General features: G+C 36.6%; 1 pseudogene; it reads right to left on the reverse strand.

Annotated features, from left to right (window-relative positions):
- Positions 1-243: 243 nt before the first annotated feature.
- The window catches only part of LOC114400027, a 69,001-nt pseudogene continuing 49,171 nt past the window's right edge, over positions 244-20,073 (reverse strand).

A 20,073-nucleotide genomic window follows, 5' to 3' on the forward strand; every position in this document is an offset into this window, starting at 1 on the left:
GGGACATCCCTATATAGTTTAATAGTCTGTATTAAAAATAATTTATAATCAAAATTTTGGTAAGTCTAATGCTTATTCAAATTTATTGTATTTAGAATACATCTTTGAAGAATTGAAAGTACAGAAGAAGAAAAAAACATTTTTTTTTCTTTCTAAAATTAAGGTAGACTAAGCATGCCTAAGTATGGAATATAATGTCCTCTCAAATAAACAAGTATGGAATATAATCTGAAAGCCTATTAATGATGAAAAGAAAGAACTACATTTCTATCAGAATAATGTGAAGTGATCATTCAAGTTCAAAATGACCAATGAGGTTATACAGAAAAACTTGCAATTTGGAGTATCGAAAATATCATAATTTTAATAGTTAAAATAAAATTAAAAAAAACAACAAATTACAATGTTATACAAGATTCACCCCTCCCATGTACTGTTGTACTAAGATTTACATTTGATACCTCCAAAATAGGAGCTCCACAAAAGGGAAGCATCTCAGAAAATAATTGACGAAAAAACTATGAAATATATAACAGATTGAAGATATAGAGGTATCATCGGGAGAAGAAGCACACAAAATTACATGATGTATCATCATCACAAACATTCGAAGCATTACGGTGAGATGTACGGACTATACAAAGTGTCTCTTTTTTCACCTTTCCAGCTTAAGCGAGGTTATCTGCCTTAGGAAGAAGCTAGAGTCACATGGGTTCCTATATTCCAGTTTAGGCACCAGCACGTTCCAAAAAATTTCACTGCAAATAAGATCAGTATCATCAATGGGAAAGTAAAATAACTCAGTAATAGAAAACATGCCACGAAAACCTGAATCATGCTTATAGAAAACAAAACTTATAATCATACTAGTTAGTCATTAGTTCTTACTTCTTAGATAAACATAAAGTTCAACAGCCATCCAGGTTTAGAAATCATCATTGTAAATAACATCAGTTCTAAGAAAGGAGTGAGGCATGGAAAGAATAGATATACACAGCCTTATCCCCATAAGCATAGAGACTGTTTCTAGGATTTGAACTCATGACCGCCCAGTCATAAGGCTGCAACCTTATCGTTGCGCCAGCCAACAAGACTTACCCTCTAAATAGCCTATATTCTATGGCTACTGAATAAGATAAGGCCAAAATAGAGTCTATAAGTGGGGGACAATCCTCACCCTATGAACTAGCTTTTGAAGTTGAGTTAGACCCAAATCCACAATCTAAGATGGTATCAGAGTCTATCCTAAATGCATTAAAAGGGTCAATCACCATATTATCCACGCACCAAGTGTAAAATTATTGGGGGTAGATGTATTAGGAAAAATCAAAATCCCACATCGGCTAGAGATAACGCCAAAATAAAATATATAAGTAGGGAGACAACCCTCATCCTATGACAATTTTCTAAGAATACATAAGCTTTTGAGATTGAGTTATGTATAAACCCACATTCTAAGAGTCACTCGTTGAATAGGGCTGCAGTTTGAGTTTTGACAATTTTCTCTTATTTACCATTTATAATGTTACCAAAATAGAAGTTCCTTTTGGAAAAGTTGAGAATTTGGGTATTTGTAGATAGGAACATCAATACAATAAATCAGCAGAGAATAGATATAGGTTGCTCATACCATCCATCTGTTAGTTTGTAAGAGCTTGCAACCTCATCCTTCTGGTGCATATGAAACCAAATTTTTTCTAGCAAGCATCATTTGTCTGCTTTATTTGCAAAATATATTATCAGTTTTACGCCTCTCCACTAACCAAACTGCTTTCATCTTTGCCAGACACACTACCAACTGCTTTGTTGCTACTCTTCTTTGTCTTGTCTTTGTTAGTGAAAGGCTTATCCAGGGAAGAGCTGACCAATCTCCTGACAAACTTTTTAGAAGGAAGCACAGAATCATCCTCTGAACTCCTTTTAGAAGAGGCTGTGACATTGGGAGTGCTAGACTTATCCTTAGACTGTTCAGTCTTTTCTTCCACTAAACCATCCTTCGGTGAAGCTTCTGTATCAGGAAGCAGTGCTCGGTGACTAAGGCGCAGCTGTCCCTTTTCATTTATCTGCAGTGCATGCTTAAAATCATAAGATTGAATGCCCACCACACAATATGGTAAAATTGAATATTTTGAAACAACAAAAACAAGAATCATATTCTTCGGATATAATAAAAGTTTACATAGTTCATACTTCATAACATGAGTCAGGAACTAACGAAAATAAGGTGGCTGACTTGACCGAGAATGCAATTTTACCAATTTCAGAGAAAAAAAGTTCAAATTATAAAGAAGAATCTAAAAAAAAATAAAAATATAAGAAATTTCAGTTAGAGAGAATGTCTCTCACGTGTAATAGCTGAATTAGGCTCAGACAATGCTCTCCCTGAGTTTCTGGGATGAATTAGGCCAGTTCATTTCTAATGGGTAAGATGAAAGCTAGACATGTATTGCTGGATAAATATTTTTCGATTAGAACCCAAGTTCTGGCACTGGGGTCAACTATTTTTAAAAAAGACAAGTTCAGATTATTCATATAAGGTAAATAACATTCATATAGAGCCAATGGTAAAGTTGAACATGATTCAAAGATAACAATGATTAAAATAACATACCTCTATAAGCTTTACATCAATGCGATCTCCCACTTTGAAAACCTGGAGGAATGCAAGTCAAATATTATCCCAGCATTATTTGCATACGCTGTTAATTTTCTTCGGAATATAGAATCAAAAGAAAATGCTTACATCTTCTGCCTTGGGTAGCCAACCTGAACTCAGTTCACTGATATGACACAGTCCCTACATAAAATGAAAAATGTTGGATATCAAATCGAGCAAAAGATTCAGTCAATTAATTATTAATTGGAGAATCAGTCAAATAATGACTGATTGAAGAATCGGTCAATTATTGACTGATTGTGATGTAACTTTTTTCTGTTCTTGCTTTTACTCCATAGAAATGACTAAAAGTAATGACAAAAAAAATGTTCAGGGACTAAAAAGATAGTAAACCCAATTTTTTTTTCAAAACATTCTCATGTGAAATGCAAACCTTAAAAGGAAAACACATTTATAATCATCTGATAATTATAAACATGATGTATTAGCTCTAAATCATTTATATGATTTAAGTAACAGAACATGGTAAGATACAACTTCATTAGAAATCCCAAAATTCAACTATGTTTAAGAAGTAATCTGATGGTATCTATTTCTAATTATCTATGCCTTTGGCAACTAGGTGGAAGTACATACCTCTCGTCCAGGTGCTATCTCTACAAAAACTCCATATGAGGCTATTGATTTGATTTCACAGCTCCTGAAGTATAGAAGGCAGCACAATTATATATATAACCCCTCATTTATCAATAGTTCTCTTTTGCAAACACATTAGAAAATCATTAAAGAAAAACAAGAGGAATATTTTTTTGGCTAAATTATGTTAATAGACTTTTTATTTTGTCCATCATTTTTCAAAAAAAAAAGTTGTAATTTAGTCCTCATAATTTTTTTTTTCATTTCCCATATAGTCCCTTTGTTAGTCTTTCATTAGTTTTGTCCATTAAGTATTATTTTTGCTTATTTTCTAGTCTCTCTAAACATCACTCTTTTTCCGTTTGGTCCCTTATTTTTTTAAGTCACGTAGGCACTTAACAGACAAAACAAATAGAAGCCTAACAAAGGGACTATATGGGAACAAAAAAAAAGGAAAAAATGAGGAGTAATGGGGGACCAAATGGGAGAATCATAATATTTTGAGGGACTTAAAATATAATTTAAACTTCTTTTATAAAGAGGAAATTTGTTAAGGCAGAAAAAGAAGAAAAACAAGAAGAAAATATATATTCATGTCATTAAATTTAGAGAGATTAGCACCCTCCTTTCTACTATTGAGATTACGATAAGATTGTATTGAGATTTTGTGCGATATAGACTGAGATTTGATATTTGATTGATTTAATTGTAATTAGGCTGACTATTGTGTAGATCTTGTAATATTCTTTCCCTAATAATGGAAAAACGCTTGTACAATAATTCTATATATATGGCAGTGCAGGGAGACTTTTTCTATCAAATCTTTGTCTATAATTTATGTCTTAAATCTCTATTTCAACTCTACTATTTTATAAATAATAGAAATATATCATTCTCAAAGGCAATTGGGTAAACACCAGAAAAGCCAAATGAACAATTCTGAGCCAAAGCATACAGCTCTTTCATTTGAAAGAGAAGGAAATTGAAGTAAAAAGGGTTAACAACCTACACCCCACCGACCAGTAAAAAAGCTGAGGATTACTTTCCAAGCAATAGCATTTTGTATGTTATGTGCAGCGGTTGAATCCCATGAGTCTCTTGCAGATATTTCACTCTTTTGGATCACTTAATTTTTCACATTTTTTATCTGAGAATTTTTTAACTTGTATCCTTTTCATTGAATCAATGCAAGCAACAAACCTATATAATCAGAAAAAGACGTGATAAATACCTATATATATCACCAATAGTTGGAACCATCGTCAAACTATTAATAATAGCTTTAGACTTCTCTAAACTAGGCAAGTCTTTTGCAAATATTTTCACCTGCATAAGCCGCAGAAGAGTTATTCATTATATATCAATAGAAGAGTAACTGTAATATTCATATAAAAGCATGTAGATAAGCTGATTGTTCTCGTACAGTGCCATCATCTTCTGTATCAATAGTGTCTACTCCAGATTCCTCAATAATGCTCTTCACTTTTTTCCCACCAGAACCAATTATAAGATTTATTCTATCTGGTCGTACCTATAAAAAATACGTGTACAATGATAACTGATGGATGATTGAGTGATAACCAATGAAGGGGAAAAAGAAAAGAGGAGTACTAGAAACACATTCTCTGACACACTCCTTCAAACACACTCTCTAATTGATTAAAATATATTGAAAACTACAAAATCAAAAGAGAAAATCATTAAATATGATGTGGGACCCACAAAATTGTCATTCAATAAAATAAGATAGTGTGTTTCTAGCATTTCTCAAAAGGAAAGCAGCAAACAGACCTTCATAACATGAATCAGAGGAGCATACTTCGAAAGTCTTTTTGCTGGAGGAGGTGAGGAATTCATCATTGCTCCTTGATTAGGTAATAGAAGGGAGAACGAAAGACAAAGATATTAAGATGTCAACAACAATAAAAGAAAATTAATTTAAAACTACAAAAATAAAAAATGATTTTCGAATTTTACAGAACTAACTATTGATCTCCAAAGCACATGCAGATTATGTTTATTTCACCAAGAGTGAAGTATATGCAGACTGAAAATTAGAAATGTTGTGAACAGGAAGATGAAGAATGGTATCTATTTTACAACTGTAAATATAAGATTGGTTAGGTGGTTAAGAAAGAAGGGAAAAAGGGAAAGATCGCGGGTTCTCAATCCCTCCCGCTGACAAAAAACTAACAAACTAACAAAATTAACATTTGCTGATAAAACAAAAAAAGACAATAAATGGAAAAATATTGAAAGTTTCTAAGACTTAACGTTACAAAAAAAAAGAAAAAAAGGAAAGTCCAAGAAATGGACTTGTCAAACAAAAAGAAGCAAAGATTTGGACATTAAACTCCATTAATCCTCTAGTGTATATTCCTATAAATGAGCAATTCCTAGTTCCAGATCGGACTCATCCTCCATACATGTATCAGTTTCTACATGCTAAATGCATTTGGATGTCTAAGGCACCCTCTGAGTTGAATAATTACATAGGATTAATATAAATGAAATGTTGCAGGATTAACATTCAACAAAAAAGTTTTTCTCCTAATGCTGTGTAATGTGTTTCTCTGTAATGATGGAAACACGGTATTCTTTTTTATTTTACCACTACTTTCAAGAAACTAACACAAGATCTACTTCTGACACAATACTGTCAGATCTAGTACAAAAAATTGTTTAACACTATCCAGTCTTGACTGTATATTTCAAGGAAAGACTCAAGTTATGAAATGTACAAATTCATTAACTGCAACATACTTTATAAGTCATACCACCATGAAGTTAGTGTTTTAACTTTACCAAGTATATGCTTCCTGCCATCTCTTGCTTGTAGAAGTGCCTTTCTCATGATGGGCAAAGTAATTCCACCCACCTGCAACACGATATATTAATAGCCATTAGCAAACCCTATAAAATATAATATATATATATATATATATATATAGAGAGAGAGAGAGAGAGAGAGAGAGATTTTAATGCCTATGCATTGACAATTTAATATAGTTTTATATTGTCTTCCAATCACAAATCACTGTTTGAATTATTTTAAAATTCAACAAATTTATCATATACGGTATTGGATAATTGATTAAAACTTTTTATACTGTCAGTGTATAACCCTTTTTCTTATATAGATATATATATACACACACACACACATACATATACACACACACACACACACATAATTGAGAAAAACTTAAGGCCCATATCGGCTAGAGATAAGGCCACAATAGAATATATGAAAGGCAACCCTCATCCTATGAGCTAGCCTTTGGGGTTAAGTTAGACCTAACAAAAACCCACATTCTAACATGATATTAGAGTTTATCCTAGATCCATTAAATGGACCACCCACCATGACATCCATGCACCAAGCAAGCTAGCTTTTGGTGTTGAGTTAAGCCCAAAAACCCACATTCTAAGATAAATAGATATAAAATATAGATATCAAATAAAATAACTTACTTAGACGAAGAAATGAATAAAAATAACAAGTAGAAGCTAGTTAATACATAATAGAGGATATTACATCCCCCCCCTCCCGAGTTTAGAACTTATTACACTCTCATCCCCTCATTCAAAATACATTTCTTTTGTACCCCCTGACCATCTCTGTCAAGTAACGGTGTTAGTGAAAAGTCCAAATAACCCTTCTTAAAAGGGGTGCTGATCTGTTAAAAAAAGCGGGGTGCTGATAAAGAAGATGGCTGCAGGTAGGGGAAAAAAACACTTCTCTCTTGCAATTTCCAAACCCTCGTGACCTACCCCCTTTCTCATTGCATCGCAAATTTCTCTCTTCCAAACCCTTGGCAACCAGTCCATAATCACCAACCAAACACCAACACTGTCACCCTAAACCACCACCACACCAGCGGCACGCTACCCAATCTGAGCTGCCACCCTGAACCATAACAAACCACCCTCAACCCAAACCCAACCAAACCGCCACCAATCTGACCTTTTGTTTGCAAAACCACCAAGATATTAAGTTTGGGCCAAGAAAGATGGCAGCCCCTAAGGTGGACACCTGTCATCCACATTAGATGCCCAATCAGCATCACAGAACGCGCGAAGAACCAAGGGTTTTGTAATAAGAGCAGGCTGAAGAAGTAGTCCATGAAACAAAGTACCCTTGAGATACATTAAGATTCTTTTCACTACTACCCAATGAGAGTATAGAGGTGCAGCCATAAATTGACAAACTTTATTGATAGCAAAGCTGATTTTAGATCTAGTAAGAGTAGCATATTATAAGCACCAACCATTGATCTGTATAGAGTTGGATCATGAAAAATATCAGCACCATGTCAAGATAGTTTGCAATTAGAGACCATGGGGAAGAAATGGAATGAGATTCAGCCATGTGAGTTTTGTGGAGTAAATCACAAATATATGTACTCTGAGTCATTAGTATAGAGTTATTAGGTAGATACTTGATCTCTAAGCCCAAAAAATAATCCAAATGACCAAGTTGCTTGAGAGAGAAAGCAGTGTGTAGTTTGGTTGTGAGCTGCTAAATAAGAGAAGTAGAATTGCCCGTGATGATGATATTATCCACATAGACTAAAAGATAGACAATATGCACCTGTTGCCTATAGATAAAAAGGGAAGAGTCACATTTGCTCCCCACAAATCCAAACTGAAGAAGAGTAGATTTGAGCCTATCAAGCCATTGCCTTGGAGCCTATTTTAAGCCATAGAGAGTTTTATTGAGCTTGCAAACTAGGGACTTATCTGCAACTTCAAATCCAGGAGGTTGTGTTATAAACACAAATTCTTCAAGAAGCCCATTTAGAAAAGCATTATTCACATCAAGCTAAAATAATTCCCACCCATGGGACAGTGCAAGAGTGAGAACAATACGAATGGTGACAGGCTTGATCACAGGAGAAAAGGTCTCATGAAAGTCAAAGCCATGAATTTGATGAAATCCCTTGGCTACCAACCTTGCTTTGAACTTGTTGATGGAACCATCAACATTTTCCTTTACTCTGAAAACTCAATCCTGACTGTTAGAAGGTAAGGGAACTAAGTCCCAAGTGTTATTTTTCAGCAAAGCATCATATTCTTTTGCATGGCAGCAAGCCAATCTGCATTTTCCAGGACCTGCTTCACAATTTTGGGTTCAGAATGGGTAAGAAATAAAGAAGGATGTAGTCTATGATTGTGAATTCCAGACTTGGACCTTGTTTGCATAGGATGAGTATTAACTAGTGTAGAATTAGGTGCAGAAACAGACTCAGAAGAGGGTGCACCAAGGGTTGTGGACTCTGAAGTATGCGGATGAATAGATATAGACTCAAAAGAAGTGGATGGATGACACACAGGAAGAGAGGCTGTAGGTGAATGGATAGGAACAGGGGAAAAACCAGGGGGAAAGAGGGGCAGAAGGAGAATGATAAGGAGATAGCTGAGAAGATTGAGGCATAGGAACTACAGAAGGTGGAGACAGGTTAGGATTAAGATTGAAATAGGAGTCAAGACTCTTGATGGAAGTAGAAGAGGAGGGAAACAGGCCAGAATAAGGGAACCTCAACTCATTAAACAGAATATCTTTGGAAATATTTTTTTTTATCAGCCAAAATATAATATATTATAAATGTATGAAAGTACCAGAGGTACTATAAATACAATATTAGTGCTGGGTATGCTGCTGGATCCACTAGTGTGATGATCCAGATTGCAGACCTGATATATTACTACCATGTAATACCCATCATTTCTATCCTATATACAAAAAGCTACTGGTAGATTACTAGACCAGTAGTTATATGAGTCAGCAAAATCTTTCTCAAACCCTCTAAGCCATGACCAGACTAGAAATATTGCGTCTTCCAGCAGCTTGCTTCCATTAAAAGGCTCATCTAGGAAAACATTTCGATTTCCTGACTCTGTCAGATGAAGACAGACATTTATAACCTTTGTAAGAGGAGGAATATACCAAAAGTAGACACTCTCAGATCGAAAATTGAGTTTGTGAGTATGATAAGGTCTCAGCAAGGGAAAACAAGCACGGCCAAAGGTTTTAAGGAATTGAAAATCAAGATCCTTGTTGAAAAGAGTAACAAAGGGAATGGCAAAATTGAGAGAAGCAATGGGAAGTCTATTAATTAGATAGATAGCAGTAGTAAAGGCATAATCCCAAAACTATAAGAGTAAAAAGGCGTGATGTAATAATGTAAGGCCTAACTTAACTATATGTCTGTGTTTTCTTTCAACCACACCATTTTGATGATGAATGTGGGCACAGATAAGTATGTGAGAGATGCCATAGGATGTTAGGAGAGCATAGAAAGTGGCAAACATTTGCAATGTGTCCGTACTTGAGACAAATTTGACACTGAAAATTGACAAAACGGCCACCACCACGACCTCTACCAGAGACACCGCCACTGCGTCCGACACCTTAATTAGGAAAACCACCACGACCACTACCAAGGCCATACAATCCTCGAGAACCACCAGGATCACTGGATTTGTAGGAATTTTGATGCGAATAGCCTTGAGTGTAGTTCAAGGATGGAGAACTTAACACCTAAGCTTCTTTATCGTAGCGAGCAAGACGAGTTTCATGACCGTAGAACAAGGCCTCAATCTCGACGATAGACGAATTATGCTTCTTGCTCTCAGTTACAGAGATTGCCGGTGCATAATCGGATGGGAGTCCTTCAAGAAGCACATCAACATACTCCTCATGATGAACAAGAACTCCAACACCAGCAAATTCATCAACATAACCTTTGATATTTCATAAATATTCATCGATGGATTTACCGTCAAGTGAAACCACACGCATCACAGTTCGCAGTTGTCAAGCATGAGATTTCGTATAGAGATTGAAATACTCGTGAATCTTCTCCCAAACCTGATAGGAGTGATTAGAGTCAAGGACGCGCGACAGAACTGGCTTCGAGAAAGTGGATTGGAGGCAAACAAGAAGTGTTTGGTCCTGAACTTCCCAAGCTTCATACTCAGGATTCACACGATCAGAAATGTGATCATCCTCCGTGAGATAGTGAGGCGGAACGACAGGATTGACGACGAAACGCTGCAATTTGTGTGACTTGATAATCAATTCTACATGCTGCCGTCAGTGGAGATAGTTTGAATCATCGAGCTTCTCGGTGATGGAGTTTGGGAACAATTGAGAGATGAAATTCGAAGGAGCGAAAGCCATGGATGCACGGATCTAGAACTTGTGAAGGTACAATAACTACGAAAAATTGGCTCTAGATACCATATTCGAGAAAGTGTGAGAGAGAAAGAGAGAAAATTAGAGAGAAAGGAAGCTAATATTATTGCAATCTGAAAAGTTAGTTGGAGTTAGTTACAATAAAGATATATATAGACCTCTGAACTAGCAATGACAGAAATTGATTTTCTAACACTAGAGGGGTGCTGTTAGCAAAAGCTAGCAGCCCTTACAAACATACTACAAAACTATTTTCACAGTTATACAATCACATATTTTAATACCACACCACCAGCGCTGCCACTCTCAGTCATCACCTTCACCTTTCTCTTTTCTTTCGCCTCCTTACCCATTTCTTTTCTTTCCCATAGGCGTCATCTTCTGTCCCATTGTCACCACTTGGCTCTTTACTGCCCACACCCACTCCACCGCCACCGTCATAATCCGATTACCACCCCATGATTCCCATCGGTGACTCCCAAAAGTGCATCTATAATGTTAGAAAGTCTCACATCGTTTGCCTCAGTTCTTGGGGTGCAACTTATATATCTATTGGACAACTTCACTTAGAGCCAATTGGTTTTAAGCTGAAATCTAACATGGTATCAGAGCCTATAGCACATCTTAGTTCTTGCCTATTCTAGTAGGCTCGCCAGTATTGGCAAGCATCTGTTGAGGGGGGATGTCACCTGCCTCAGTTCTTGGGGTGTAGCTTATATATCTGTTGGGCACCTTCACTTAGAGCCAATTGGTTTTAAGCTGAAATTTAACATATAAGAGTATTACATTGCTCAAAATGTATTTTTGCTTTATCACAGTAAACTGATAGTCTAACTACTGTGGCTAGTAGTTAGTTTGTTATTAGCAGAGAGGATATTAGTGTGTGACAGCTAGTGACAGCTGTATCAACTAACTTAGGTTAGTTGACAGTTAGGTTAGTTAGTTGTTAGATCAACTATATGATCTGAACTGTAATCTGATTATACTTGGGTTGAATAACATTAGATTTCACAATCTCAATTTCTTCTCTTCTCTCAACTCTATTAGCGACAACCTCAAACTATCCACAACTCACTCCATTTGTCAATGCAAATCAATGCCCAGATTGGAAATTTTTGTTTAGGGAACTGAATTGTGTTTTGATGTAGAATTCTGTGAGATTGTTGATTTGTTGTGCATGTTTGTTTCTGTGTTGATTCCTCATTTCCTTGTTTCTTAATTTTTAAATTTTTCATCATCAGGAGGAGAAATTTCAAGTTTTTGCATTGTAAAAGTAATAGATCTGGAATTTTAAGCATGGTTAATGAAGTTTTTGATGCAATTTTCCATTTAAATTTAATATTTAATTCATGCCTTTATTTCTCCTCACACTCAAACTTCCTCATTCTGCATATTTGACAATGATTTTCATTTTGAAAGTTCAAATCATGTTTAAAACACGTGCAACAGTTCTTGGTTCCTTCTCTCTGCAAAAAAATTTGTTAATCTGAGCAAGAAAGAACAAGTCACATGCTTAATTTAAAAAGCATGAACAAGTCACATGCTTAGTTCCTGTTAATGTTTTTGATGGTGCTCGGGCAGTAGGGGACCACAGTGTAACAAATGACAAATTGGGGGGTGCAAGTGCAGGATGAAAATAAGGAGGGGTTACTAAGTGTAATAAGTCCTAAACTCAGGGGAGACCAATGTAATTTGCTCTACATAATAAATGTACTCCTTTTAAAGAAAATAAGCCATTTTTCAAAATCCAAAAAAATTAGAAAAGAAGAAATAAGCATATCAAAATATTGCATTTAAACATTCATAATATTTCACCTTAATGTCCATTTGAAATGCAGTTATGCCATCTTCATTTCCAGCAACCTGCATTTTATCATCGTCAAAACATCTTTTTAGCATTATGATATCAAACAATGTTGATCAAATATAAATTAACTAAAAACGAAAATATACAACAAACCAAACTGAATTCCCCAAATTACTTATCATCCAAATAATCATGTGAGGAAATAAGTATCACAAGTTCAATCATGTAAATTATAACCTTGAAATCCATATCTCCAGATGCATCTTCAGATCCAGTTATGTCAGACAGAATAAGCGGAGTTCCATCTCCACCAAATTCCTTGGTGTCCAGTACCATACCCATTGCAATTCCAGCAATAGAACCCTTAATAGGAACCCCAGCATCTTGCAATGCTAAGCAACCTCCACAAACAGAAGCCATGCTAAAATAAAAATATATATATAAATAAAATGTGGAAACTTCAAAGCTATGTAAGAAAAAAGAACAGTATAAAAAAACTACGTACCCCATTGCCCAGAGGCTCTTCGCTATGCGAAGGTATGGGGGAGGGATGTTGTACGCAGCCTTACCCTTGCATATGCAAAGAGGCTGTTTCCGGATTCGAACCCATGACCAACAAGTCACCAAGGCACAACTTTACCGCTGCACCAGGGCTCGCCCTCTAAAACTTCGTACCCCATTGCCCAGAGGCTCTTCGCTATGCGAAGGTATGGGGGAGGGATATTGTACGCAGCCTTACCCTTGCATATGCAAAGAGGCTGTTTCCGGATTCGAACCCATGACCAACAAGTCACCAAGGCACAACTTTACCGCTGCACCAGGGCTCGCCCTCTTAAGAAAAAAGAACAGTATAGTGTGCAAAAATATAAAACAGTGAATCAGAGGTGGGAGAATATGGCATCTTCCTGAAATAGTAAAACTATTACATTGACTGGAAAATAGCCATGAGCCCATGAGCTTTAGATCTGCGTTTTATCAATAAATGCTAAACAATAGCAAAAATTGCATAGCTTCGGAATGTCTTCTGCTTCTTACCCATCACAAAACCATGATTAATTATATGTTGCGAATCAATCTAAATATTCTGAAATTTATTGTATAATGGAAACAAAATCTGATTTATAGGAACAAAATCTCCTATAAGCAATTGTATTTATGATTATAGACCTATATAATAAAATCAATGATGTGTAGCTGATACACGGTTTCAGTAAACCTGTCATCTGCTTCCTTATGGTATCTAAGCTTAAAACAGAGGCAGCCCCAGAACCGTGCCTACCCGCAAAACTCTCCTTTTGTTTCAGTTCATTTAGATATTTAGGGTCCTAGTAGTGTCACTTTTCACTTAGGCATTTCAATATTAAAACAGGCAGCCCCAGAACCGTGCCCACCCGCAAAACTCTCCTTTTGTTTCAGTTCATTTAGATATTTAGGGTCCTAGTAGTGTCACTGTCACTTTGGCATTTCAATATTTTGTTACTTCTATTGACAATGATTTTCATTCTATTTGGTTCTTCCTATCAAGAAATTATTCAAAACACTGTCCCAGCTTCCAATGTTTTTACTCTGAGATTAAAATCTACGCAAATATGTGACCTATATTAAGGTGATACCTTTTCTATTGGCTTGGTTACTCATATCAGTTAAATGTTTATTGGCCAGGATCCCCATCATATAAGAGTTCAATCTCAGAGGGTAATTTGTGTTTGCTGGAGCTTAATTTCATGGAATGTTAAGAAACATAATGAAGCAGCTAGATGCATGCAGAGGCTGGACATCAAGGGTAAGTAAGGATGGCAACGGGACAGGTAGTAGCTACCTGCTACCTGCCAGATAATTATCCACCCCGTACGGGCACAGCCGCACAGGTACCCATTAAGCGGATACTGGTGGATTTTTTCAATATTTGTGGATATCCATGAATATTTACTGTAAAAAAAACAGTTTAAAATACAATTTAACCCATTTTTTAATTATTTTAACAATTTCTTCAAAAACATAGTTCAAAGGTCAAAATTAAAATTATTCAAATATTTTACACAATTATCCCAATCTAAATTATTCAGTTTTGAAACTAAATTTAAATTTAAAATACTTCAATCTCATAAGTAAATAAACTAAAATAATTCAATCTCACAAGTCCAAACAAAATTACTTAAACAATAACATTTAAGTAATTTTAATATAATGGGTGTTTAACAAGTCCAAGCTGTCCTACATTTTGCTTACAACCCTCCTTTTCATTATTACCATTTAATGATTTGCTTACTATAGGCTTTGTTATCTCGAGCCAGATTTCCCAAAATATTAACTAAGTTCCTTACAGTTAGCTGTCCTCAGGTTGACCTTGCTTGTAATAAATTTGATGTGTGTGAGAAGAGAGAAACAGATTTTATTTTCTCAATTTGCTTGAGTTTACCACTCTGCAGAGTGATCTATTTATTATAATAATAATGATTACAAAGATAATAAATAACTACTACTATTTCAATAGAACTACTTCCGAAAGAGAACTACTTCCTATTTCCTAAGATACATAGCTAAACACAATAACTAAGCTACTGGGAAAAGTAATAATCATTAAATGCTCCTATTTCCAAATAATATGTATGCTCAATCTTGCAGAGAAGTATTAGACTTAAGCTTTAGAAAATCTGTAAATATACAATCAACTGTATTTATGCTGATTAGATTAGATCAATAAATAATTATTACTTTATTAGGCCAGAGATTAGTTTGTGATTAGCACAATTAATTCTTTAATTACTCTGATTGTAAATTAAACTATAATACCAGAACCAGAGCATGTGCGTATCTGAACACAAATTTTCATTCAATCTTCATCTTTTTCTGAGAATAATGATGACAATTGACAAACAAATAAAAAAAATTGGAAATTGAAAATGGAATTAAAAAAAACTCACCTTGAAGAGCCATTGCTTTCTGTGATAGTACTCTCAACACGTATAGTGTAAGGGAAATCATCTTCAGAAGGCAAAATTGGTTCAAGGGATCTCTCAGCAAGCATCCCATGACCAATTTCTCTTCTACTTGGGGCACCAATCCGGCCAACTTCCCCAACACATGAAGGAGGAAATGAATACTGCAAGTTTTATTTTAGTTAGTCAACAATTTTCATTTAGAAATTTTAAGGAAAAAAATATAAAAAACATATAGATCCCAAAATTTTTCTCAGTAACCATGCAAGCACAGAAATATATACAAAAAAGAGAATAAGTGACAGATGTACAATGTTAAGTTAAACAAATCACCAATATAAAATTTTACTAAAAGATTATAGATACATAATGCGGTTTACTTTTCAAACTGTTTGAAAAAAATCATGATTAGGTGGTTAGTTTAAATAAAAAAGAAAAATGAACAAATATATTAAAAAAAATTATTTTTTTTCATCAGCAAAGATAAATATTATAAATATTCAAGTACCAGAGGTACAAAGATTACATAGGTGAGATCGTCCAAGCAAATGGTTCCAAGATCAGACTTAAAACAGTCTCAATAGGAACCAAAAGCTGACTACAAATGTTAGTTTATAAATCTATAATCATACTAATATCCTAGATAAAGCCTTCTCTAAGATTAGAGGACCATTGATTATAATGGGTTACAAAAGCTGGCTCCAAATTACTGAGCCATGTCCACAACAGAAATACTGCATCATCCAACAATTTGTTGGCATTAAAGGTGCCACTTGAAAAAAGTATGGTGGTCCTCTGCTGCCAAATGGTCCAAGTCAAAGCCAACCACCAACACTTCCATCTAGTAGCTCCTATTCCATCAGCCAGACCAAGTACATGTTGAAGGAAATGCAGCCTAGGATTTTCTGGGAAAGCCACTAGGATATTCACCCAAGACAGAGATTCCCACCAAATAGGAATGATTTTATTGCAGTGGAAGAATAAGTGGCCTGCAGCCTCCTCCATGGTCCTACAGAATGGGAACATCATATCATTAATCTCGACCTGTCGCCTTCTCAGATTTGTCTTTGTTGGCAGTCTATCTCTAATTAATCTCCAAGCAAATACTGAAATTTTCTTTGGGACCTTTATTTTTCATAGCTCCTCAAAAACTCCGTCACAACTGCCCTTTATGGTTTCCCCCCTCAACATATTATACGCACTTTGTGTCGAGTATATGCCACTTGGGTCTGCTTTCCAAACCCAATCATCTCTTTTGTATGGATGGATTATCTTGCCTTCAACATCATTTAGGAAGCTATCAGCGATGGTAATCTCACTATCAAATAGTGGTCTCCTCCACATAAAGTCCCATTCCCACCCTGTATCCATGTGGGCTCCCAACTGTTGGATGACCTGATTTTGTTGACGTGAAATGAGATATAGCCTTGGATACTTTGGTAGTAGAGATATGTCATCATTAATCCAATTATCCTCCCAAAACTTGATCCTATCATCACATCCAACCCTCCACGATATTCCATTTTGGAAAGTGTTTCCATGTTTTGGTTGATGAAGGGCCTGTTTTAAGTCCCGCCACCATATGGAATCGTTGGAAACTGAAGATGCTTCACTCAAGCTCTGCCAACCACCATATTTTGACTCCAATACCCTTGCCCATAAATCTCCATTGTGGTGGAATAGACTTCATTTCCATTTGCCCAGCAACGCAAGATTGAAATTCCTGATATCCTTGATGCCCAATCCCCTTTCTTCTTTTGGGAGGCACATCGTCTCTCACTTGATCCAGGCAATCTTGTTCTGATCAGATCCACCACCCCATAGGAATCTACGTTGTAATCATACCAGCTTGTCCACCACTTTGTTAGGGACCCTGAAAAATGAAAAGAAGTAAATGGGAATAGATGTTAAGACCGACTGTATCAGTGTGACTCTCCCCCCAAAAGAAATGTGTCTTTGCTTCCACTTTGATAATTTTCTCTCACACTTACTGATAATAGGATCCCACAACTGACACCGCCTTGCTTTTGCCCCTATTGGTATACCCAAATAAATGAAAGGAATGGACAGCAAGCTACAATTCAAATGGTTTGCAATCTATTGGTTCCATTGGTCTGACATTCGAATTGCACCAATACAACTTTTTGCAAAATTTATTTTGAGGCCTGCAACGAGTTCAAAGCTCCTCAGAATGACTTTGATTGCATTGACATTCTCCATTGTCGCCTCACCAAAAAATATTGTGTCATCCGCATATTGTAGAATGTTGATTTCCACGTTATTGGCGCCCACCTAGAATCCTCTGAACAGATTTTTCTCAATGGCTACTCTCATCTAACCATTCAAAGCTTCAGCCACAATATTATACAGAAGGGGTGCTAATGGATCTCCTTGTCTAAACCCTCTTTGTGGGATGAACTCAACCGAGGGACTTCCATTTACCAATAGTGATATGGACGCAGATCTTAAACAACCCTCAATCCATTGAATCCATTTGGAGCAGAAACCCATCCTTCTCAACATGTATATCAAGAACTCCCGTGATACTGAATCGTATGCCTTCTCATAGTCTACTTTGAAAACCAGGCATGGTTTTTGACTCCTCTGAGCTTCCTCCACCACTTCATTTGCTATGATCACACTGTGCAGCAAATGTCTGCCCCCTATGAATGCGGATTGTCTTTCATCTATAATGATTGGCATCACCTTCTTCAGTCTTTGAGCCAGCAGCTTGGACACAATTTTGTACATACTACCTATTAGTGAAATAGGTCTATAGTCATTCAGCATTTGTGGATCGGACACCTTAGGAATTAAGGCTAAAAAAGATGCATTACAGCCCCTTGGAAAAATTCCATTTACATAGAATTCATCCAGAAACCGGAGGACATCAGGTTTGATTAAATGCCAAAATTCCTTGATAAACTTGAAGTTTAGTCCATCTGGGCCAGGACTTTTCTCGCTTCCACAATCCCATACAGCCTGTTTGACTTCATCCTCCTGGAAGCGCCCCACCAACATCTCATTCTGTGGATGACCAATGGTTTGAAAGTGGATTCCATCCAAGCGGGGTCTGTCTTGGTCAGATTCTTGAAATCTTTGCATGAAGAACTGTCGTACTACCTCTTTTACTTCTCCCGATTCCTCAATCCAAGATCCATCAACCATGATTCCCTGCAGCGAGTTATGTCTGCGATTCGCATTCACCAACAAATGGAAGTACCGTGAATTGCAATCGCCCTCTTTAATCCACCTTGATCTCTCCTTCTACCTTAGTATAGATTCATGTGATTGAGCTGCTACCATAGTGCTTCCTATAATTGCTTCCTTCTTAGTACTTCTTGGGGGGATAAGTGTCTGTCAATAGTTTCCTCTTCCAATTTGTTTAAGTTAGCCTCAATCTTCTTGACCTTCTTAAGAGTATGCCCAAATTGTTCCTTATTCCACACTTTCAGCCATTGTTTAAGACTTTTAATCTTCTCTTTAAGCACGTAACCGCCCCACCCCCATTGCTAGTTAGAGGTCCAACACTCCTAAACAACTAATCTGAAGGAACTGTCCAAAAACCAGCAATCTAGGATCTTAAAAGATTTAGGACCCCAGTCTACATACTTGTATCTGAGCAAAATTGGGCAATGGTCGGAAAAATTCCTATCCAAGACGAACTGGGTACTTCTCGGCCATTTAGCAATCCATTCAGGAGACACCAAGAATCTGTCCAGCTTGCTCCTAGCAGTTCCATCCGGTCTAAACCAAGTGAATTTTCTCCCCACCCATGGCACTTCATCTACCTCCATCTCATCAATCCATTCGTTGAACTCCCTTATGTTACTTTCCCCCATCCCCCTTTGACAAGTACCAATTCTTTCTGACTGAGATCTAATATTATTGAAATCAGCCAATATGCACCATAATCCCCCAGGGTTTAAGTTTTTCAACTACTTAACATTATTCCATAGGGTTCTCTTACTTTGAATATCACATGGTGAGTAGATGCTGATGATATGGACTTGTTGTGCCTCCTTTATCCACTGCCCTACCAACAGTATAAAACCACTACCAATGACTCTCCTTTCTAATTTGAATGTCTTTTCACTCCAGATACATAAGACCCCTCCTGCTGTATTAGATGCAGATTGCGCTTCCCAATTTACCTCAAGATCCCCCCATAGTGCTTGACACATGGATTTTTCAATTATTTCCTTCTTTGTCTCCTGGATACAAATCATATCTACATGCTATTTCTTGACCATTCTTCAGATTGTTGGCCATTTAACCCCCCTCCCTAGTCCCCTGACATTGTATGAAATGATGTTCATGGGGTACTGCTCCTATTTCCCAATCTCTCTGCCTCTTTCTTATCTCTTTCCTCCATTGCCCTTATGTTGTCTATAATTTTCCCCTGGGCTGGGCCACCTGTTACCCCCAGTTTCTTTGCAACTTTCCATAACTCCATTGCCTCTTGTAGCTGAATATTGGCTGGGTTTGCATCATCTGCTTCATCTTGTGCTGATGTAGTTTCCACATGTGCTTTAATATCACCCTGACCATTCCCACATTTGTCATTGTGCAACTTATGTTGCTGCTGCGGGCTTAATTGATGTATTTTTTAAGCTGTTTCTGAGGTTACCCCATCTGCACAGCCCAGATCCCTTTGCTTTTGGTACCCTCTTCGACGTGAATAAATTTGCCATGCTGTAGTGTTTTCGCCTTTACTTGTTTGTAGGCTAAAAGAAAAAAAAAATTGTTGTTTCTTGGGGGGGTGCTAAAAGAAAGGCTCATTCCATTTATAAAAATCCCCTCAGTCACGTGGTTGTGACATGACCCGTTCCTTTGCATAAGTTGGGTCCGCGACACGTAATAGCTCCATGTA

The sequence above is a fragment of the Glycine soja genome, chromosome 19, assembly GCF_004193775.1.
Source record: "Glycine soja cultivar W05 chromosome 19, ASM419377v2, whole genome shotgun sequence".
Lineage (NCBI taxonomy): Eukaryota > Viridiplantae > Streptophyta > Magnoliopsida > Fabales > Fabaceae > Glycine > Glycine soja.